We start from the raw sequence: 23,868 nt of genomic DNA on the forward strand, positions 1-23,868 counted from the left end.
TCACTGCTGATTCACAAGTCTGTAGACCAGTGGTTGTCAACTTATGAGCTAAAGGGGTCTCAAATGTGGCCCCTGGCATCACCACAGGGCCATAATGTTCAATATATGTAAAGCTTAAAGCGGAGGTCCACCCTAAAGTGGACCTTCCGCTCATTGGAATCCTCCCCCCCTCCGGCGCCACAATTGGCACCTTTCAGGGGGGAGGGGGGTGCAGGTACCTGTACAGTACAGGTATCTGCACCCACTTCTGGGATAGCTCTCTGCAGAAAGTGGCGTAGATTACGCCCCTTTCCGAAAGTCCCCCCGCTGCCTGCTGGGAAACACACAGATCCCAGAGGCAGCGGGTCCATCCTTATTGCGCAGCGCGACTCGCGCATACGCAGTAGGGAACCGGGAAATGAAGCCGAAAGGCTCCACTTCCTGATTCCCATACCAAAGATGGCAGCGGCAGCACCTGAGAGACGATCGAGAGATCGGCTTCGGGTGCCGACATCGCGGGCGCGCTGAGCGGGTAAGTGTCCTTATTTTAGTCGGTAGCTGCAGTATTTGTAGCTGCTGGCTTTAAAAAAAAAAAAAAAAACGGCGGAACTCCCGGCGGACTCCCGCTTTAAGAGGAAGGTCAAAAACTGCAGACCTAATAGAGGACATAAGGGTTAGAGAGTGTGGACATGCTACATTTGTGGCTGGAGAATGGGATATGCTGCAGAAGACAATACGAAACTGGGAAAGCATTACATTAAGCTAGTAGAATATCAATGTCATTGCCCTGGCATTGCCCTGATCAATGTTCCCACTAAAGACTATGTTGGTCCAAGGTCCACACATCATATACCGAAGGGCCAGCAGGTTGGGCACCAAGGCTGTAGACCAGCGGTGGCGAACCTTGGCACCCCAGATGTTTTGGAACTACATTTCCAATGATGCTCATGCACTCTGCTGTGTAGTTTAGCATCATGAGAAATGTAGTTCCAAAACATCTGGGGTGCCAAGATTCCCCATCACTGCTGTAGACTGTCAATCAGCACCTGACCACATCTAACCATGCCTACTGTTTTCTAGATTAGCAAGTCTGCCCCCGTTACTGAAACTCTCCCACTGTGAGCTGCAGTGTCTGGGAGGGGGAAGGTGTGAGACACAAATGAAGGAGAATTGCTCAGTCAGGGAAGGTAAAAGGAAGGTTTTTTTTTGTTTTTGTTTTTTTTCACTTTATGAGGTTTTTGCAACACAAGAGACTTTCAATGTACTTTAAACATCTCCATCACATGCATAGCTAAGTAAATTGTAAAAATAGCTCTACTGTTAAAAAATCCAAATAAGAGTATTTGAAAATAGATTTTTTCGGGGAGTTAAAACAATGTTAGCACAAGTCCTTCCCATTACTACCACCATCTGTTTCACTGACTAAATGATTTATTGACCAAGTTGCCGTTGTTCTTGTGTACCTGGGATATCACACATACCATTAATTACATTATCTGCACATAGCACTGGGCTTTGGAGGCAAACCACAGTGTTACAAACTACTGCTATAACAAAAAAAATTAAATGTTTTGTAGATGTCAAATATATTTACAAAATCAGGCACTACAAATGCATAGAATCCCTACAAACATAAAGATTGCAGTATGCATCAGTCGGCCCCACCAAGCCACATCGTTAATATAACTATAACAATATACGAGGGGCCTTCAAGTCAAGCCTGGGACATTTGGGTTTATATAATAAAAGAAAAAATTTCAAGGAGTGAAAACTGAATTTATTTTTTGACATACTCTCCTGCTACATTATCATTAAACAGGATTTATATAGCGCCCACAGTTTGCGCAGCGCTTTACAATGTTAGCTACATTTATACACTTATCCCATGGTTTAAAAAGGAAGTAAACTAATGTCTGTACCTATAGATAAGCCTATAATAAGGCTTACCTATAGGTACTGTAAATATCTCTTAAACTTGCACTGTTTAGGCGATAATTACTGTATACTGCACCGATGATGTCATCGGCGCATGCGCTTTGAAGGAGCGGCCGCCCTTGTTGTTTCTTCAGAGCTGTGTGCCATGACCGGCGGTTCCGGCTTGTACGGCTGGAGTCAATGTACCCGGAAGAAAGACGGGCGAAGATGAATGTGGCCTCCAGCGGGGACGACGAGGCCTGAGTTTTTTTTTGCCAGTGTCTTTTGCTAAACTACTCAATCACCCCCACTTTTATAACAAAATAACATACAGGTGTTATTCTCAAGTCCAAGATATGAACTAGGAAGACCAAATAGCTTCTTTGAGACAACACAGGACATACAGATATAACAAAATGCTTTCAATTCCACACACCTACTGCTCAACGTATAACAAATAGTGAAGATCGGCTTCAGCCTCAGCTCCTCCTGAGACCACATCTCTGATGCATTTTGCCCCGATCCCAGGGTCCAGCACCCCTTTCAGTGGTTCACCTGAGCAACTCTTCCCAGTACTTAGAGTGACACTTCATGAAGGTTTCTACCGGTCGCAGTGAGAAAACGCTTCCAATGGTATATTTAAAAGTCCAAATAAAAGCAAATAAGAGGAATTCACCCACCTTTGTCCACATGAGATGCACAGGTGTTCCGTGCATCCCACATGCAGGCAGTCCCATTCATGTCAATTGGAATGCAGCAGCTGCACAGACACAGTCACTGCTGCCAATTTGACATCCATTTGGGTACGGGTGCATGAGAACATGAACCCACACCCGCACCCAAATAGATGTCAGATTGAGAGCACTGAGAGCACTGGCTGTGTCCATGCAGCTGCTGAGTCCCAGTTGACATAAATAGGAATGCCTGCACATAGTCAAAAGACAAAGACAGCTCTTGCATGAGTGTATGCTTATAGCGGAGCTCCACCCAAAAGAGGATGTTCTGCTTTTTTTGCCCCCTCCCCCTCTGGTGACACATATGACAACTTTCGGAGGGAGGGGGGGGGGGGGGAATAGGTACCTGTTTTTGACAGGTACCTGTCCCCACTCATAGTTTTCATAGTTAGTAAGGTTGAATAAAGACAACAGTCCATCCAGTTCAACTTGAGTGTCTACAATTGTCCCTATCCCTGTACATTGCACACTCACATTGGTCCCTACCCTCAAGGAGCCCACAATCCAATTAACCTACCTGCATGTCTTGGCGAGATGCAGCAAGGTCCCCCGGAAGTTCGCCCCCCCTCCTCCTCCCCCTGCAGACACGTCACTCACAAAGTGCAGCGCGTTTCGAGCATCCTCATTAGGGTACCAGCTTCACTTGTGGTTTCCCTTACAGGCAATGGCGGCGGCAGCACCCGAGTTAGCCCAATTTTTTTTCGTCCAAAAGTTTTGGATTACCTGTTTTTGTGTATTTAATATTCAATATATAGGGGGTTTTTCTTATCTAAATTATACATACAAGTGAACTGATTGTAGGTTTGTTTTGTTTAATAAATGTTTAAATGTAAGAAATTTTCTGTATCACTTATTTCTTAACCACTTAAGTACCAGGCCTCTTTTTCAGATTTGGTGTTTACATGTTTAAAACAGTTTTTTTTGCTAGAAAATTACTTAGAACCCTCAAACATTTTATATTGTTTTTTTTTTTCTAACACCCTAGAGAATAAAATGGCGGTCATGGAAAGACTTTTTTTCACACCGTATTTGCGCAGCGGTCTTACAAGCGCACTTTTTTTGGAAAAAATTCACTTTTTTGAATAAAAAAAAAATAAGACAACAGTAAAATTAGCCCAATTTTTTTATATTGTGAAAGATAATGGTACGCTGAGTAAATTGATACCCAACATGTCACGCTTCAAAATTGCGCCCGCTCGTGGAATGGCGTCAAACTTTTAGCCTCAAAAATCTCCATAAGCGACATTTAAAAAATTCTACAGGTTGCATTTTTTGCGTTACAGAGGAGGTCTAGGGCTAGAATTATTGCTCTCGCTCTACCGATCGCGGCGATACCTCACATGTGTGGTTTGACCACCGTTTTCATATGCGGGCGCTACTCACGTATGCGCTCGCTTCTGTGCGCAAGCTCATCGTGACGGGGTATTTTTAAAAACCTTTTTTTTTTCTTATTTATTTTAATTGATTTTATTTATTTTTACACTGTTTAAAAAAAAAAAAAAAAAAAAAATGGATCACTTTTATTCCTATTACAAGGAATGTAAACATCCCTTGTAATAGAAAAAAGCATGACAGGTCCTCTTAAATATGAGATCTGGGGTCAAAAAGTCCTCAGATCTCATATTTGGACTAAAATGCAAAAAAAAAAAAAGAAAAAAAGAATAAGATGACATTTAAAAAAAATATACCTTTAAGAGGTATGGGCGGAAGTGATGTTTTGACGTCGCTTCCGCCCTCCTATGGTATAGAGACGAGTGGGGGCCATCTTAGCCTCACTCGTCTCCATACCCAGCTAGCGAAAGGACCCGATCGCCTCCGCCGCTACCGACGGCTCCGGTAAGAGGCGGAAGGTGCGGGAGGGTGGCGGGAGGGGAGGTGGCACCTCTCCCGCCACCGATAGCGGTGATCTTGTGGCGAATCCGCCACGGAGACCACCGTTCTCGTACAACTGACCGCCGCCTGAAGAGATAGATATCTTGGTTGTGGCAGCAGCTGCTGCCGTTACCGAGATATCCCTCTTCAAAAATAGGACGTACATCGTCGTGCGCTGGTCGTTAAGTGGTTAAGGCTGCTTTCACACTGGAGTGGGCAGGCGTTGACAGTAAATGCTGCTAGTTTTAGCAGCGCTTTACCGTCATTTTAGCGGCATTAATCGGCTGCTAGCGGGGCACTTATAACCCAGCTAGTGGCCGAGGAAGGGGTTAAAGGCAGGCGCTTCGGCAGTGGTGCTCATTAATTTCAATGGGCAGGAGTGGTGGAGGAGCGGTATACACCGCTCCAGATGCTGCTTGCAGGACTTTTTTTTAACATCCTGCTAGTGCATCGCCTCAGTGGAAAGCACTCGGGGGCTTTCACACAAACTGCAGGGGAGACGTTTTTGCAGGCACTTTACAGGTGCTATTTTTAGCCCAAAAGCGCCTGAAAAACGTCCCATTGTGAAAGGTGTCGAACAGTTAGATTTTATGAGATGAAAGGAAAAAAAAATAATAAAAAAATAAAAATAATAATAATATAGGAATAATAATATCATATCAGCCCAAAAAAAAAAAAAAAAATTGGCATCATGTATCGGCCATCAGCCGCCATGATTTCTAAATATCGACATCGGCCAGAGAAAAACCCATATCAGTCGACTTCTAGTTTCCCCCTTATATCAGTAACCCACCCCCCCTTACCTTTGTGTATTCTTTCTGCGGAAGGTGGTCCACCCCCCCCCCCCCCAGTTTTGAGTTCCTGGGGTCCCCCTTGATAATTGACCACTTTTAATTGGAATTTGTGCATTATATATGTGTACGTATAGATGGGTGTGTCAGGGATATATAAATATATATATATATATATATATATATGTATATATATCCCTATGTGATTTCATATCTGTCTTATCTATATATAATACGCTCTTCAAATGTGCTTTAAAATGTATGGTTTTCCCTTTCATGAACAAGAAAATAATGACGTTATGCTGTTTCGCTGGTATAATAATGCTGTGGGGCTGGTATGAAATTTTTTTCAGGGCTGGATTTTATTCCCAGTCCAGGCCTGACATGGCGAGGTCCCTCTTTAGCAAAGGTACTGCTGATTTGCCGGGTAAGTGTAGGATATGTATTTGTGCTTACTCAATGTGGGGGTGGATGTGGTAGTTAGATTTGGTGTGGGTGGGGTTCATCAATTTGTTTGTCATCGCCACACATTTGCTTCTGGCCCATGTGCACACATCACTTCCTGCATTTGTTCCATTGTGTTATCCCCTGCTGTGTGGCGTCTCTTACACAGCCATGGGGCGTGACCATCCGTTGATGTGACGTGGAAAGCCTGTCCCCTTTTTTCCAAAAATAAAGGGGGCAGGCTCTCCGTGTGACATCAGCGGATGGTCACGCTCCATGGCTGTGTAAGAGATACCAGACAGCAGGGGACAACACAATGGAGGAAGATGACGGCAAGGAAGAACACAGCAGCGAGAGAAGTAGGCAGTGGTGAAAGAAGATGGTGACAGAAGATGACGGCGGGAGAGACAGCACCAAGAGATGATGGCGAGAGACACGGCTTGGGGAGAAGACCACTCAGAGCCATTTTACAATAAAGGAATTGTCAAAAAACGGCTATTGTTTTTTGTCACATTGCACTGCTTTTTTTTTTTTGGTGAATGGATAGGGGTACCCGATACCTATTCACATGGGGGGGCGGGATCTGGGGGCCATATTCCGATAAGCCCCCCACCCGCAGACTCCTACAACCAACGGGCAAGGTGCTTTGGGGTCCCCCCATGTTGAGGGCACTCACTTGTCCCCTTCCTTTCATGACCTGCCAGGCTGCTTGCTTGGATAAGGGTCTGGTATGGATTTTTGGGGGGGGGGGGGGGGGCCCTGTGCCTTTTTTTTTTTTTTTTACATTTTGGCGTGGAGTTTCCCTTAATATCCATACCAGACACAAAGGACCTGGCATGGACTGGTGGGGGGGGAACATACACAGTTTTATTTCTTTGATTTTTACTCTATATTGCCGGGAACCGGCAATTCATTACAGTTTGCGAGCAATTTTAAATGAAATTTTTTCCTTTAGAAATGTAATAAACATGGAAAAGGTATGCTACTTTACAGGCATACTATTAGACACCCCCCAGGCACGATATTTAAGGAAGTTTTAATTTTTATTGTTTTAACTTTAACCACTACAATACAGGGCACTTTCGCCCCCTTCCTTCCCAGCCCAATTTTCAGCTTTCATCGCTCTAGCGCTTTCAGTGACAATTGCGCGGTCATGCTACACTGTACCCAAATGAAATTGTTATCATTTTGTTCGCACAAATAGAGCTTTATTTTGGTGTTATTTATTCACGACTCCGTTTTAAATTTTTTGCGATATAAGCGCAAAAAAAGCGGAAATTTGAAAAAAAAGCAATATTTTCTTTTTTCTATTTTAAAAGAAATCCAATAAAATCTAATTTTGTCATAAATTTAAGCCAAAATGTATTCTGCTACATGTTTTTGGCAAAAAAAGTTCCGTTAAGTGTATAATAATTGGTTTGTGTGATCACGGACATATGTACGCAAATGATCATGTACATATGTGTGCAGGTGATCACGTACATATGTGTGCAGATAATCATTGGGACATGTGATTTTAGTGGGACATATGTGGGGGACATGTTTTTATTATTAGGGACATGTGTTTTTATTATTTGGGGACATGTATGTTTTGGGGACATGTGTGGGGACTGTGTTTACACTGTGTTGTGTGTTGACACTAGACTGATGATCAGTGAGTAAAAAGCTGTAAAAAACAGCTCATACTCACTGATCATCAGCCGGCTGCAGCGTTCTGCTCTCCTCTCCTCAGTGATGACTTCCGTGTGAGGAGAGGAGAGCCGATTGCCTAGCAACCGGCTGTTTGTTTACATCACATGATGGCCGTGATTGGACACGGCCGTCATGTGATCAGGAGGGCCAATCACAGAGCCCTCCTGCCGATCTGAGATGTGCCGTGTCCAGGTGACGCGCGCGATCCCGCTACTTCTGAAGGACGTTCCTGAACGTCGTATCAGAAGTAGACGGCTCCCACCCGGCCGTATATATGCATTGGCCGGGTGGGAAGTGGTTAAAGAGGAGGGCCGTTTAAAAAAAAAAAAAAATTAAAAGTCAGCAGCTGCAAACACTTCAGCTGCTGACTTAATAAGCCGACTTACCTGTCCAGGGCGACCGCGATGTCGGCCGCCCAAGGCCGACCCGTCCCTCGGCTCTCGGGTCCCGGCGCCACCATTCTTTCTAAGGGAAACAGGCAGTGGAGCCTTGCGGCTTCACTGCCCGTTTCCTACTGCGCATGCACGAGTCGCGCAGCGCTTTGTGAATGAGACGCGCTGTGTTCTGGGACACACAGTTCCCAGAACACAGCGCGACCCATTACCCAGAAGACAACGCGACGAGGAGAGAAAAGAGAGAAGATCTCTGCGGAGGAGGAAGAGGCAGATTTGGATTATGTGCCTAGTAACAGGCATTTCTGGCAAGTAAAAAAAAATTTTTTTCTTCATTTTTTTCTAATTTTTTATGTATTTTTTTTTTTCAGGGTGGCCCTCCACTTTAAGCAGTATTAAAATCACTGCTCCTGAAAAAACTGTTGTTTTAAAAAAAAAAATTCAAATTGATACATGGCACCTGGGGCAGGACCCAGGTCCCCATACACTTTTTATGGCAAAGAACTTGCATATAAGCCTTCAGTGAGAACTTTGGATTTTGCAGGTTCGAGGCCCATTAACTTCCACTATTCCCGCATATGTGATCTGACAGGCATGTTTGCTGCTTTGCATTAGCGCTGAGTTTCTGAGAGTTGAAGTCTTAATTGGCCTTAATTGGGCGCTATTTTCTGGGACCGCAGGATCATTTTTCTGCGCTTTAGTAAATGACCCCCAATATATCTTATTAACAGACGCTACTAATTACAAATCTAACACAGCAGAGATGATACTGAATATTCACAGGAAGCTTATCAAAGGTTTTATTTGCAAAGCATGTTTTCTCTGCAATCTATTCTTCTCAGATTAACTTCATATCACTCTGTGCTATGTAATTGCTGTATCACTTCTCTGGAAATTAAATTTGCTTACTGAACAATATTGCTGTGGAAACAGAAATTTCATGTTTAGGTTACCAAGAAAGTAACAAAAGATCACTTTGAAGGGGGAATCTTTCATTTGTCAGAAGACGATCACAAGATTTTATGAGCCCATCTGAAAACAATTCCCATCTAAACTGTGTACACAAGAACATCAATTCCAAGGATACTAATGGCTCAATAAAAAGGTTGCTTTAGATGTTTCTATCACTTGCATTTGGAGGGCAGTAAAAACACTCGGTTGAGCCACACTTTTACTTCTCCCTAAAAGCACCTTATTAAAGAGGAGACCGTCTTAAAAAAAAAAAAAAAAAGGAACACACTCGTGATTCTTGTGAAGCACTGCTTTACATTTGGATAATCTCATATATGATCCATGCAATTACTTACTAAATCTGTAGATTATTATCTCCTGAAATTCTGATGACGTCACGGCAGCCATTACATTTCTGGGCATTTAAAAGAAGCCCACTCACTTCTGGATTTTGTGCAGCTGGTTACCCAGCATGCACTTACCAGCCTTGCACTGCATGGCACACATTGTAGTTGACAGGTTGCCATAGCAATGGCAGCATTGATGAAGTTCCCACCCTGCTGTTATAGCAACCTGTTAACAGGTATATAAGAACTATAGGGAACAACTATTGCCTAAACTACTGGAGGTGTTTAATGATGCTAAGATGACTGGGTGTCTTCCCCTGTCCATGTCCGAGGCTATCATAGTATTGTTTCTGAAACCGGGCAAGGATCCCAAAGATCCAGGCTCCTAGAGGCCAATATCCCTTTTACAGACAGACGTGAAAATATTTGCCAAAGTGCTAGCTCTGAGACTGAACAAAGCTATCTCGTCCATAATCCACTCAGATCAGGCAGGGTTCATGCCACAAAAACCTACAGCTATTAATTTGCGCCGATTGTTTATTCATTTAGAATCTATTTCTGATAATATGGGAGGCAGGGCACTGCTGTCACTCGACACCCACAAGGCCTTTGATAGCATCGAATGGTCATATTTGTGGGCCATAATGCACAAGTTTGGGTTCGGGACAAACTTCATAGAGTGGGTCCAACTATTGTATAGCTCACCAAAAGCAGCCATCGGGGAGTCCGGGAGGGTGTCTTCAATACTATTTAGGGGCACCAGACAGGGATGGCCCCAATCACCCTTACCGTTTGCCCTGGCCATAGAGCCGTTGGCTGCATGTATCTGTGCCAACGCCAATATGAGGGGCTTCCAGTACAGAGAGCTGCTATAAAAATGTATGCTGTATGCAGATGATTCCATGCTCCTACTGGGCGACACAGGAACCCTGGTTGAGAATCACTGCACTAGATAGCCCCATCTGGGGAAACAAGTGCTACTTGGAGTTGGAAAAACTACAATATGGCACAGGATGGCAGAAGTTTGGTATTACACATATGACACAAATATTTAAGGATACTAAGTTGCGTTCCTTTCATTCGCTACAAAACGGATTTAATCTGCCTGCCTCTAGTGATGGACGAACTTCCGACGGGACGTTTCGCGAACGCGGCCGATAGTTCGCGAACCGTAACGTTCGCGGCGGGCCCCATTGACTTCAATGGGAGGCGAACTTTGCAAACCTACAGGTCAAATTTGCAGCCACAAAATAATTACTAGCTGTGCAAATAAAGTCCCACCACATGGCCAATGACATAACACATGTATAAGGTGAATCTGGGATCGACAACTACAAGCATTCTTTTTTTATATGTGAAATTGTTGTGACAATTCAGGACTGTGGAGCGCATGAAGGCAATGGAGGAGAGGGAAGGTCAGGGACCAGGGTAGGCAAAGAAGAGGGTGCAGGAGATGATCACCAGCAGCGTGACATACAGCAATGACACCTGCATCGTGATAGAGTCATCTGACACCAGCACCGTGATAGAGAGCACTGACATCAGCAGCGTGACATAAAGCACTAACACCAGCACCGTGATATACAGCACTGACAGCAGCACCGTGATGGAGAGCACTGACAGCAGCAGCGTGACATACAGCAATGACACCTGCACCATGATAGAGTGATCTGACAACAGCACCGTCATAGAGAGCACTGACATCAGCAGTGTGACATAAAGCACTAACACCAGCACCGTGACATACAGCACTGACAGCAGCACCGTGATAGAGAGCACTGACATCAGCACCGTGAGCAGCCCCAGGAGGAAGTCAGCATAGCACAGGGATGGTGGGAGCCCCTCATAATGAGCATAGCACAGGGATGGTGGGAGCCCCTCATAATGAGCATAGCACAGGGATGGTGGGAGCCCCTCATAATATGCACAGCAGAGGTACAGCCCCAGGAGGAAGTCAGCACAGCACAGGGATGGTGGGAGCCCCTCATAATAAGCAGCCCCAGGAGGAAGTCAGCACAGCACAGGGGTGGTGGGAGCCCTTCATAATAAGCAGCCCCAGTAGAAATCTGACACCGCTCAACCTCTTCAAAGAGGAGGGTACGGGCATATAGTACGGTGTGCTTTTTTTGGACAAGGAAGTGAGCCAAATGAAGAAAGAAGGTCAGTGTGCTCGATTAAAAAAATAGTTTATAGACATATACATGGTCTACTGGTCACATGTGTTGAATTCCTCCGAGATCCATGCCTCATTCATTTTTAGAAATGTGAGGTAGTGAACACTGTCGTGAGCTTGGCAAGTACACTTATCGGTCACGATTCCCCCTGCTGCGCTGAACGTCCTTTCGGACAGGACACTGGACGAGGGGCAAGCCAACAGTTCGATTGCAAATTGGGCAAGCTCTGGCCAGAGGTCAAGCCTGCCCACCCAGTAGTCCAGGGGTTCATCACTCCTCAGAGCGTCCACATTGGCTGTTAACCCGATGTAGTCGGACACCTGACGGTCTAGGCATTCCCTGATGCTGGATCCGGATGACACCTGTCGATGGGTTGGCTGAAAGAATGACATCATATCCGAAGTCACCAACACATCTTCAAACCGGCCTCTTCTTGCAGGCGCTGTTGGATTGGTACCCGCAACTCCTTCTCTGGGAGTGGGAATTGCTCCTCTGCCAGCGCACGCAAAAGCAGAATGCAGCATTTCTCCAAGCAAGGCCTGGAAGTGCTCCATTCTGACAGCCCTCTGTGACGGCGGTAACATTTCCGCCATTTTGTGTTTGTACCGGGGGTCTAAGTTCGTTGCCACCCAGTACTGGTCCTTGACCCTTATGCTTTTTATACGGGGGTCCCTATTAAAACACTGGAGCATGAAGGCCCCCATTTGCACTAAACTGGAAGTGGTGTGGTGGCCTGGCTCCTGCTCATCATCCAGGATAATGTCGTCCTCTTCATTCTCCTCTCCCCATCCACGCACAATAGGGATCCCAGAAAGGTTTAAAGCATGCTCTTCTTGCTCCTCCTCATCCGCCCCGGCACCATCCTCCTCTGACTTCTCTTCAGACTCCTGTTGTTCACTTGTCTCAGATAGAGTAGCCCCCCCTGGGAATTCATCCAGCATTGCTACTTCCTCATCTTCCCGCTCCTGCTCCTCCACAGCTTGATCAATGACACGACGCAATGCACGCTCCATAAAGAAGGCATAAGGTACCATGTCACTGATGGCGCCATGGCTGCGACTGACCAGTTTGGTGATCTCCTCAAATGGCCACAGAAGTCTGCATGCATCGCGCATGAGCAGCCACTGGTGCGGTGAAAAAAAACCCAGCTCCCCAGAACCTGTTCTGCCGCAGAGTTCATACAGGTAGACATTAACTGCACATTTCTGCTGGAGCAGCCTATCAAGCATATAGAAGGTTGAGTTCCATCGCGTCGGGCAATCGCAAAGACATCTGACCGGCAGATTGTGTCGCCGCTGAATGTCAGCAAGGCGAGCCATGGCCGTGTAAGATCTTCTGAAATGGGCCGAGATTTTCCTTGCCTGGCGCAAGATGTCCTGGACCCCAGGGTATTTGACAACGAATCGCTGCATGACCAAGTTTAAGACGTGTGCCATGCATGCCCATGCATTTTGCCCTGTTTCAATGCGCTAAGCAGTTTGGCACCATTGCCACACACCACTTTACCAACTGTCCAGTTTATATGGCAGTAGTTGGCGGGCTATAAGTAGAGATCTCGGAGTAGGCAGCAACCCCCTGGGACCAACCTCCTCCTTGGGCTGATCTGGGTACTGTCGTCATACTGCTGAGTAGCGGTTGTTGCTACCTCCTCTTCCTGATCCAATACCAAGAGTGGCTGCGCATCAGAAATGTCTTGATATGGATCGGAAAATAATTCCTGTGACTCAAGCGGAAGGTATGTGGTGGTGGTGGTGGTGTTGTTGGTGGTAGTGTCTTTGGGGGTGCACATAGCAGAGAGTGAAGAAGAGGGTGCAGATCGAGAGGATGAGGAGGGTGCAGAAGAGTAAGGCTGAGTGAGCCACTCAACCAAGTCTGGTGCATCCTTTAAATGAATTGAACGCACCTTCTGCAACTTCCCACTTTGGCTCAAGCCTGTTGCTCCTGCCCTACCCCTACCACCCCTGCGGAAGGGCCTGCCTCTTCCTCTGCCTGTCATTTTTTTAAATGACCCTGTGACAAAACTCTCAGTCCCTATACTGATGAAGGTCTGCTGCAGTATAGGGCAGCGGTCAGCAGTAGTGCACCTCAACCCTATGTATTGTGGACCTATACCAGTCCTTATGGAAAAGCAGACTGGGGCGGACGGCGAACAGCCGAAATTCGCTGCGAAACGACCGCTGGGTGAACCGTTCGGCCATCCCTACCTGCCTCCATGCAGTTTTACTATTTCCAGCTCCAAATCGAGCCAAATCGAATGGTGATGCCTGGATTCAGAAACCCACACCCATCTTTAACTACATGAAGGAAATAACCAGATATAAAGGGTTCTTAACATAACGCTGCTATTCCATACTCTTCCCCAAGTTCCTTCCTGACAATACTGCAGGGACCATAGCCAAGTGGGAGAGGGACATAGGGTCCTTTGAGGAAGACCAATGGGAGGAGCTTGCAGTCGTTCCCTTATGCTCTCTAAACGTGGCCCAAAGATTGTCCCAGTTGTATATTCTTCTGCATGTACACTACACACCAGCTAGGCTAGTGAGAATGGGAGTGAGAGAGGATCCTTCTTGTACTAGATGCAAGAGGGACCATGGGGACCTGTGCTGTGGAGGTGTGCCAAATTACATATTTATTGGAAGGAAGTGTTGGATACAATCAACCGTGTATTTCAGATTCAGGTAAAGGCACACCCTAAAATGTACTTAGTGGGTATTATAGACATTGTCCCAGAGGAGGAGCCTGCTAGGATAGGGATATCCAGGGCTTTCTTCCAGGCAAGGAAGCTTATTCTGAAGTATTCTAAGTCAGAAGAACCCCCTACGATGAGGGAATGGTTAAACCAAATGGGTGATACTATTAGATTAGAGAAATACATCTATCGGCATAGGGGAAGTTTGAGGAAATTTGATAAAATTTGGGCAAGCTGGTTGAATGTCCTTGGTTTAGCTCTGGTTGATCTGATCTTGGACAGTCTGATATTATAAAGGTCGGAAGGAGGTAGATGGGTGAAGTGGGGCTCTAGCGATGCCAATCCCTTGCAACAGGTTGTTGGTGGAAAGGAGGCTATAATTTAAATGGTGCCAGCTGTTTTTACTACCCGATATGTGTTGCCCACCTGGGCTTATCTCACGGAGTACACAATTGTGTGGTGCAAACTACATTTCCTGCTATATATCAATGGCTTGATGATGTAAGACCAAGTTGTAAAATGACTGGGTGTATGGAACTGTATATATTCATGTTTTTTTTTGTTTTTTTAATAAAATGCTATTTGATTTAAAAAAAACTGTTAATAACAGACAAGCTGGAAGCAAGCATTAGCACTCCTGGCAGTGATCATCTTCTTCAAAAGTGGCCCCTAACTCCTCCCAGACGCGTCATTTCTCTTATCAAATTAATGTGATGATAGAAGCTTAGGATGCTGACGACTCCTGGGATTGATGACATGGATATTCCAGGAGTCTTTAGGATATCATCAATACGTCATTAGCCTAGGTGGCTCACCTCTCAAAATAACTCACATAGCCATTAATGTCTAAACCGCTGGCAACAAAAGTAAGTACACCCCTAAGTGAAAATGTCCAAATTGGGCCCGATTACCCATTCCCCCCAGTGTCATGTGACTCTTTAGTGTTACAAGGCCTCAAGTGTGAATGGGGAGCAGGTGTGTTAAATTTGGTGTTCTCTCATACTGGTCACTAGAAGATCAACATGGTACCTCATGGCAAAGAACCTTTCAGGATCTGAAAAAAAGACTAATTTAGACTTACCGGTGACGGTATTTCTAAGAGCCTTTCAGGACAACCCCGGAGAGAGTGTAGCTCCACCTTGTAATTAGGAAACACATGCCCACTTTAAAAACACCTCCTCTTCCTCCATGGCTTCAGTTATTGTGGCCTTCCGACGCTGGAAAACAAAGCACAGAAAGCACAACACCATGGTAGAACTTAATACATTTACTAAGCATAACCTAGGGAGGGAAGTAACGGTTGTCCTGAAAGGCTCTTAGAAATACCGTTACCGGTAAGTCTAACTTAGTCTTTCTCAAATCGCCTTTCAGGACAACCCCGGAGAGGATAACCGAGAAACTTACCCTAGGGCGGGACTACTGCCTGCAGTACCTTCCTGCCGAAGGCCTGATCTGCTGCAGACAGTAGATCTAACCGGTAGTGCCGGAGAAATGTCGAATAACTGGACCAAGTGGCAGCCTTGCAGATTTGTTCAGGCGTTGCACCGGCCCTTTCAGCCCAGGAAACTGCCGTGGATCTAGTAGAGTGGGCAGCAATACCTGAGGGAGGTATTTCTCCTTTTGCTCTATAGGCTTCTGTTATAGCCAACTTAAGCCACCTACCCAGCGTATTTTTAGAAGCTTTCTCCCCCTTGCGTGCTCCAGAAAATATCACAAAGAGGGCGTTTGATTTTCTAAAATCTTTAGTAACTGTAATAGACACCTTCTCACATCCAATGTGTGAAAAACTTCCTTGCAGAGAGTGTAGCTCTCCCTGGTTCAGGCACATGCTTCCTCCAAGGAGGAAACACAATAACTGAAGCCATGGAGGAAGAGGAGGTGTTTTTAAAGTGGGCATGTGTTTCCTAATTACAAGGTGGAGCTACACTCTCTCCGGGGTTGTCCTGAAAGGCGATTTGAGAAAGATATATTGCTCTACATCAAGATGGCCTAGTCTATAAGAAGATTACCAAGACCCTGAAATTGAGCCGCAGCACTGTGGCCAAGACCATAGCGTGGTTTAAAAGGACAGGTTCCACTCAGAACAGGCCTCACCATGGTCGACCAAAGAAGTTGAGTGCATGTGCTCAGCGTCATGCTCAGAAGTTGTCTTTGGGAAATAGAAGTATGAGTGCTACCAGCATTGCTGCAGAGGTTGAAGGGGTGAGGGATCAGCCTGTCAATGCTCAGACCATACGCTGCACACTACATCAAACTGGTCTGCATGGCTGTTGTCCCAGAAAGAAGCCTCTTTTAAAGATGATGCACAAGAAAGCCTGCAAACAGTTTGCTGAAGACAGGCAGACTAAGGACATGGATTACTGGAACCATGTCCTGTGGTCTCATGTGACCAAGGTAACCTTATTTGGTTCACATGGTGTCAAGCATGTATGGCGGCAACCAGGTGAGGAGTATAAAGACAAGTGTGTCTTGCCTACAGTCAAGTATGATGGTGGGAGTATCATGGTCTGGGGCTGCATGAGTGCTGCCAGCACTGGGGAGCTACAGTTTATCGAGGGAACCATGAATGCCAACATGTACTGTGACATACTGAAGCAGAGCATGATCCCCTCCCTTCGGAGACTGAGCCATAGGGCAATATTCTAACATGATAGCGACCCAAAACACACCTCCAAGATGACCACTGCCTTGCTAAAGAAGCTTAGGGTAGAGGTAATGGACTGGCCAAGCATGTCTCCAAACCTAGACCCTATTGAGCATCTGTGGGGCATCCTCAAACTGAAGGTGGAGGAGCACAAGATCTCTAACATCCACCAGCTCTGTGATGTCGTCATGGAGGAGTGGAAGAGGACTCTCCAGTGGCAACCTGCGAAGCTCTGGTGAACTCCATGCCCAAGAGGATTAAGGCAGTGCTGGAAAATAATGGTGGCCACACAAAATTGACACTTTGGGCCCAATTTAGAAATTTTCACTTAGGGGTGTACTTACTTTTGTTGCCAGTGGTTTAGACATTAATAGCTGTGTTTTGAGGTATTTTTAGGGGGCAGAAAATTTACACTGGGTAAAAACTATTTGCACAACTATTCTGGATTAAGGGGTTGTAAACCCTTGAGGGTTTTCACCTTAATGCATTCTATGCATTAGGCCTCTTTCACAGGGGACGGATCCATGATGATCCGCCTCCTGAACATCCGCTTGCTCAGCGGGGATTACTGCATCGATCCCCACTGAGCAGGAAGATGACAGGTCCGAACACTGTAGAGGAAAGGACCTGTGGAGCGCCTCTCTCCCCTATGGGAGATCGGATGAGGACGGACCACAGAGTCCGTCATCACCCGATCCGATGACGGATGGAAAAGTAGGTTTTTCCTCCGTCACACATTTTCGGATCGGAGTGGGTCGGATGTCAGCGGACATGTCACCGCTGACATCCGCCGCTCCATAGAGGTCTATGGAGCATCCATTCAGGTCTGCCTAAAAAACGGACAGGCGGACCTGAACGGATCGTTCGTGTGAAAGAGGCCTTAAGGTAAAAAACCTTCTGTAGTGCTGCTGCCCCCAGAGCCCCACCTTTTACTTACCTAAACCCAATCTTTCCAGCAACAGGAACGAGCACAGCAGCTCCAGCCGCTGTGTCGGGCCTTCTTTGGATAGATTGATAGCAGCAGGAGCCATTGGGACGGGACCAAGTCCTACCGTCTATGTCAATAGACACAGATGCAGGACTCGGCAGAGCACCCGCACAAGTGCCCCAATTGAAAGCGCTTGCGCTTTTCTGTGGGGGCACTCGATAAGAGGAGGAGCACCGGAGGGACCCCAGAAGAGAAGGATCGGGCCACTCTGTGCAAAACCCTTGCACAGAAGAGGCAAGCATGACATGTTTGTTATTTAAGAAACAAAACAAAAACAAAAAAAAACCCTTTACAACCCCTTTAGCTTCGGTTCACACTGAGGCAGCATGACTTGCAGCGCGACTGCCCCAGGCGACCTGGAGACGACCACTGCGGCGACTTGCAAAACGACTTCTCTATAGAAGTCAATGTAAGTCACCCCCAAAGTCATACAGGAACCATTTTCTAAGTCGGATCGACTTGTGTAGTTCCGATTAGAATGGTTCCATTGTACAGAACAGGACACGTCTTGACAGGCGGCTAAGTCGCCTGACAAGTCGTCCCACTGTGAACCGACCCTCAAGCATATGTAGTAGGGAAGTGTGGCTCACGTGCTAGAAGCAGCCCCACCACTGGCTTTTGGAATCCAAGAAAACCGCAGTGCATTAAGGGGCTTATTACTGCAATGCACCCTGGTGTGAACAGGCTCGATGTTCTTCTACATGCCTTGACTCTCAGCCTTAATCTAACCTTTAGAAAGCAATAAGTAACAAAAGTGCCTTCATCAATAATTCCTAATAAGGAACAGCATATCCATTCTGTAGAAGCACAGTGCTTAGGTACCCTCTGTTATTATAGCCAATCAGTTCCTTCACATCATTAAAAGGCATATCTCGTCCTTTCTTGCCTCTGATTACATCATTGTCTTCATCAGACTTAGTGGGCCTAGGCAAAAACAGCATTTGCAAAGTGCCTACTGTAAGTTCTCACCATGAGCTGTGCCTCCGAATTGGGTCTTCATAGGCATTTGTTTTAATCCCCTAGATGTCCCACCCACTGCGCCACAAAGGGTCTTTATAGACTCCTGTGTGGCCGCCTTCAGTCTTGGCAGATGGTTCCATACACATATTGGGACCCACTATGCTGGCACAGCCAGTGGACAGAACAATCACAGCCGCAGGATATAAACATCCCCGCAGGCTGTGCATGCATAGATTCGATCAGGGAACTAGGTTGGGTTGACAAATGCACTTGTCTGTTAAAAGAGAATAATCAATAAGTCAACAACTGCCAGATGTCATGTGACTAATACCAAGCTGAAAAGATGCTTCTGAGATCATTCAGTGGTGGTCCATATACCTGGGGACTTTCCAAAACTGGTGAGCCTGAGATTGGCGGTGGGGGGGGGTGAGGTCTAGAGCAAGGGGAGAGAATAGCAACATGTGGAATGGTCATAATGTTGTCAGATCTATCCAACACAAAACATTGTGCATTCAAACTGTACATTACCTGGAATAACTGTAGTCAAACAAAATTCACATAAACCACAAATGGCGTGAGAGAAAAGGAGAAAAACACTAATGCTCCATACACACGATCAGAAATTCCATCAGAAAAAACTTGGATGGTTTTTCCAACGGAATTCCGCTCAAGCTTGCCTTGCATACACACGGTCACACAAAAGTTCTCTGAACTTTCAACCATCAAGAAAGCGGTAACTAGAGCTGGGCCATTTTCTCAACAAAAAAAAAAATTTGCGATTTAAAAAAAAAATAATAATAAAAAAAAAAACTTGATTCACGATCCGCGCGGTCCTGAGGAGCTGCGGGCAGGAGTTTTTAGGCGAGGCTGCAGCTTTGGCCTAGTCGGTGGCATCTGCCCTCGTGGACTAGGCTGAAGCCGTGGCCTCGCCTAAAAACTACTGTCCGCAGCTCCTCAGGAACGGCGCGGTGTCAGCGCCGGTCCTCGTGAGAAAAGAAAAAAAACGATTCGCTGAAATTTTTAATCGATTTGACCTCTCAACTCAATTCAAGTTTTAAAACGTTTTTTTCCCCAGCCCTAGCGGTGACATACAACACTACGACAAGCCAAGAAAATGAAGTTCAATGCTTCCGAGCATGCGTCAAATTGTTTCCAAGCATTGCGTGTCCGAATTGCATACAGACTAACGCATTTTTGGATAGGAAATTTTTCCAACTGAGAAATAGAGAACCTGCTCTCAATCTTTTGCTGGATGGAATTCTGCCAACAAAAGTCTGATGGAGCATACACACGGTCGGAATTTCTGACCAAAAACTCACATTCGACTTTTTCTGGCAGAACTTCTGATCGCGTGTAGGGGGCATAAGGGCTTCTTCACACGGGTGATGGTAAAAATGGGTGGCTGAGCCATGGTTTTACCAGTTGGCCTGACCTCTACAAATAAGGCCAATTGGGGTAAACAGGGGGCGGGACTTCATCAGCGGTGACCCACTGATGAAGTCCCGCCCCCTGGGACGTAACGCGTACGGATTTACATGACCACGTGATGTCACCCGCGTCTTTCGTTCACACTCGTGGCTATTACGATCGTTTTTTTACAATTGATCCTTCTCACTGGGGAATAGTGCAATTGCATGTAAGTGCAATTGTCGTTTAATAAATTCGTATCCATTTTACTATACGGAGAGCACTATTGTGTACCTTTATTACCATTGCATGTCCGCTCGTTTGGAAATCGGAGGAGCCTAAATTTGGATACCATGTGATCTACACTGCCTATTAATATATTCCTAGCCTATAGAGGTGAAAGTGGAATACCATATTTACCCTGTATTAAAGTGGTTGTAAAACCTTACAAACCACTTTGACCTATAGGTAAGCCTAGATTAAGGCTTACCTGTAGGTCCAAGAAATATCTCCTAAACCTATACGGTTTAGGAGATATCTATATACAAAAAGACAACCACCGCTGTCCACGGCGCATGCACCGTGGACAGCGGCGCGCAGGCGCACTGGGCAGGCCACAGATCGAGCCGATATGCTGCGAGTGTCGCATGCGCGGGAGTGATGTCATCGCTGCTCCGGTGAATCACAGCGCCGGAGCAGCGAGACCCAGAAGTCACTCCGGGATACATGGCAGCGGCGAACATGAAGACGGAGGACCGCTTCGTTCTCAGGTAAGTTATTCATAATGAGCTAGTATGATATGCATACTAGCTCATTATGCCTTTGCCTTGCAGGTTCCTTTTTTTATTTTATTTTTTTAAATGCCTTTACTTCCTCTTTAAGGGACTGCTTTTTTGACCCTAGTCATGCTGAAGGGTCCATCAGATGAGGTGAGCTGCTAGCACTCTCTATTGGTGGAGGAGATCACTTGGTTGAAGAGAATGTTCATTAATAGGATCACCCTGTATGGACACTTATTGGTGCATCTTTGGACTCTCTTTTCTTGCAATCATTATACGTTATGTCTTTTTGTGTTTAATTGTCTTGCGCTGCACTGCTTTTTGTTTATTTTTATTTATAACTTTTGCACAAACTAATCAATAAACGCTTATTGTGATTTTCTTTTTACCAAAAATATGTAGAAGACTACGTATCGGCCTAAACTGAGGAAAAAAAATATGTTTTTTTTTTTTATATTTTTTGGGCATATTTATTATAGCAAAAAGTAAAAAATAATGTTTTTTTTTTCCAAAACGGATGTTATTTTTTTATTTATAGCGCAAAAAATAAAAACCACAGAGGTGATCAAATACCACCAAAAGAAAGCTCTATTTGTGGGAAAAAAAGGACGTCAATTTTGTTTGGGAGCCACGTCGCACGACCATGCAAATGTCAGTTAAAGCGACGCAGTGCAGAATCGCAAAAAACGCTCTGGTCAGGAAGAGGGTAAATCCTTCCGGGGCTGAAGTGGATAAATAATAACAATTTCACATCGGAGACAATCTGGCCTCATACGGGATTGCAGGCGTTTTATATACATAGCATAACATTGTTCGCACTTTCCCATACCTGGTGGGTAAGGATGAGCTCAGGCGTGTTCGCATGGAACATGTGCAGAGCCTGCCAGGAAGTCGGCACAGTGCTGTGCTAATCACAGGCAGTGAGACATTGCCCGATCTCTGCAGCCGCACATCGGGTTGATTAGCGTAGCGCCGACTTCCTGGAGGGCTCTGCACATGTTTCATGCGAACACGCCTGAGCTCATCCCTACAGATGGTGGGAACACCTGGGGGGGGGGGGGGGGCACAGCTGGCATGTGTAACTGCTATACAATTTCATGGCTGTACGCGGCCGTAGTTTGGCGAGCGCCCATTGTTTTGTGCATCAGCATTTACCTGTGCATATAATGTATTTCCCAAACTAGAAACCTCAACATTGGGAAGTGCAGGGAATGCGCATGCATGGGGAAACGCTGATGCCCAGCAGCACTGGCGTTTACATGCCTAGAGGCGCATACTACCATTCACATGTAGGTCAGGCTGTACGCGCCAGACAGAGCGGGTTACTTTATGCTAGGCATAGAAAACGCCCACATGGCCTTCATTTTATGGCATGTGGTGCATTATTGTTCATATTCCCATCAGCTCTGAACTGACGTTTTAAATATATTATATGAAGCACACTCTTATGGAGCTGCACTGTCTGTCTATGGGTGGGGGATATAAAAGATAACACAGTCTCTGTACTACTTGCAGCCCAAGTACTGCTCGTTAGGGGACTGGCAATATCTGAACCCAGAACCTGGTCAAATGTTCAGCTTTAATGTGACTTCAGCTGGTAAATAAAATCAGCAGCCATTCCCCCCTCCACAGCCATCACTGTCCCTCTGTACACACTGAGCCCACACTAAGGGAGCCTGCTCCCTTACTCCCTCTGGGGTCCTCTCCTCTGGGCTGCCCTTGTACTGCCTGCCTTCAGCCGCCATCTTGTTCGCAACATGCGGCATTAATTCGGCCCAAAGCCTGACAGAACCACACAAACATCCTTTTCACGAGTTCATTTTCTCTGCTTTCTAACCTTTTCTCCGCCGAAACGTCCCCGGTTTCCGTACCTTCTCTCCGGCCAGCACTGGGCGCGTTATTCACGCCGGCACCTTCGCGGACACCACGGGATCACTGCGCGCTCCGGGCCGGACTCATTCATTATACCCCGTGCTCCGTTTTTATTTTTGTTTATATCACGCAAATGAGCTTGAAAGCAACTGCATTACATACGTTATTTCACCCTCATAGATGGCATTTCTGTTCGTTTTCAATAAGGAGAGGGGACTACATTTGGTTATGCGGCGGAAGGTTACAGTAGGGCCTACAAAGTGAACGAGGAAGGATTTGTTTGTACTGACGTAAACGCTGGCTGAGTAGTAGGGCGGCCATGATTGGTGCTGGCAAAGGGGATTCAGTGCCAAGGTGGAATACCCATAGCTCCCAACTGTCCCCGATTTGGAGCAATGTCCCTCTGTCCCTCATTTTGGTCTGATCTATATAGTTGTACATGAAATGCACTTTTTATCTTCCAAAAAGTGTTTCCCAGTGCTAAACCTTTCATCTGATTTCTAAACTGCTGCATTTGTACATTTTAAGAGCCAATATAAAGGAATAGTAGCATACCTCCCAACTTTTTGAGATGGGAATGAGGGACACCTATCAGCAAAAGTTTGTAGGCATAGGACACACCCCTTTCCATGCCCCCTTAAAGGAGAATGTACAAAAAAACAAGATTGGTCAAACCCACAAGTACTTTTTTTCAACCACTGCTATTCCTTATTTGAATATATATATATATATATATATATATATATATATATATATATATATATATATATATATATATATATTCCCATCTCAAAATGTTGGGAGGTATGCTACTATTCCTTTATATTGGCTCTTAAAATGTACAAATGCAACAATTTAGAAATCAGATGGAAGGTTTAGCACTGGGAAACATTTTTGGAAAGATAAAAAGTGCATTTTATATACAACTATATAGATCAGACCCAAATGAGGAGGAATGAGGGACAGAGGGACATTGCTCCATATCAGGGACAGTTGGGAGCTCTGTAGTAGTGGTAAAAAAAAGTCCTTGTGGATTTGATTAACCTTTTATTTTTTTGCTAATTTTCCTTTAAGGAGGTGTGGCAGGGGGCGTGTCCTATGCCTACATACGTTTGTTAGTAGGTGTCCCTCATTCTCATCTCAAAATGTTGGGAGGTATGGAATACCTACTGTTTTCTTAAAGTGGAGGGCCACCCTTAAAAAAAAAAAAAAAGCGTTAATATTCTTAAAAAAATATAA

The 23,868-nt window shown here is 45.5% G+C and overlaps 1 protein-coding gene across 1 annotated transcript in view; it reads right to left on the reverse strand.

Moving 5' to 3' along the window:
* The window catches only part of ZNF335 (zinc finger protein 335), a 140,340-nt gene extending 117,472 nt beyond the window's left edge, over window positions 1–22,868 (reverse strand). Inside the window, exon 1 of the mRNA XM_077459237.1 lies at window positions 22,595–22,868. The gene's annotated coding sequence lies outside the window, so the exon portion shown is untranslated. The remainder of the gene's footprint in view (window positions 1–22,594) is intronic.
* Window positions 22,869–23,868: the final 1,000 nt, after the last annotated feature.

Source organism: Lithobates pipiens, unplaced genomic scaffold (genome assembly GCF_037356315.1).
Source record: "Lithobates pipiens isolate NorthernLeopardFrog02 unplaced genomic scaffold, aLitPip1_a1.2 Scaffold_28, whole genome shotgun sequence".
NCBI classification, from domain to species: Eukaryota; Metazoa; Chordata; class Amphibia; order Anura; family Ranidae; genus Lithobates; species Lithobates pipiens.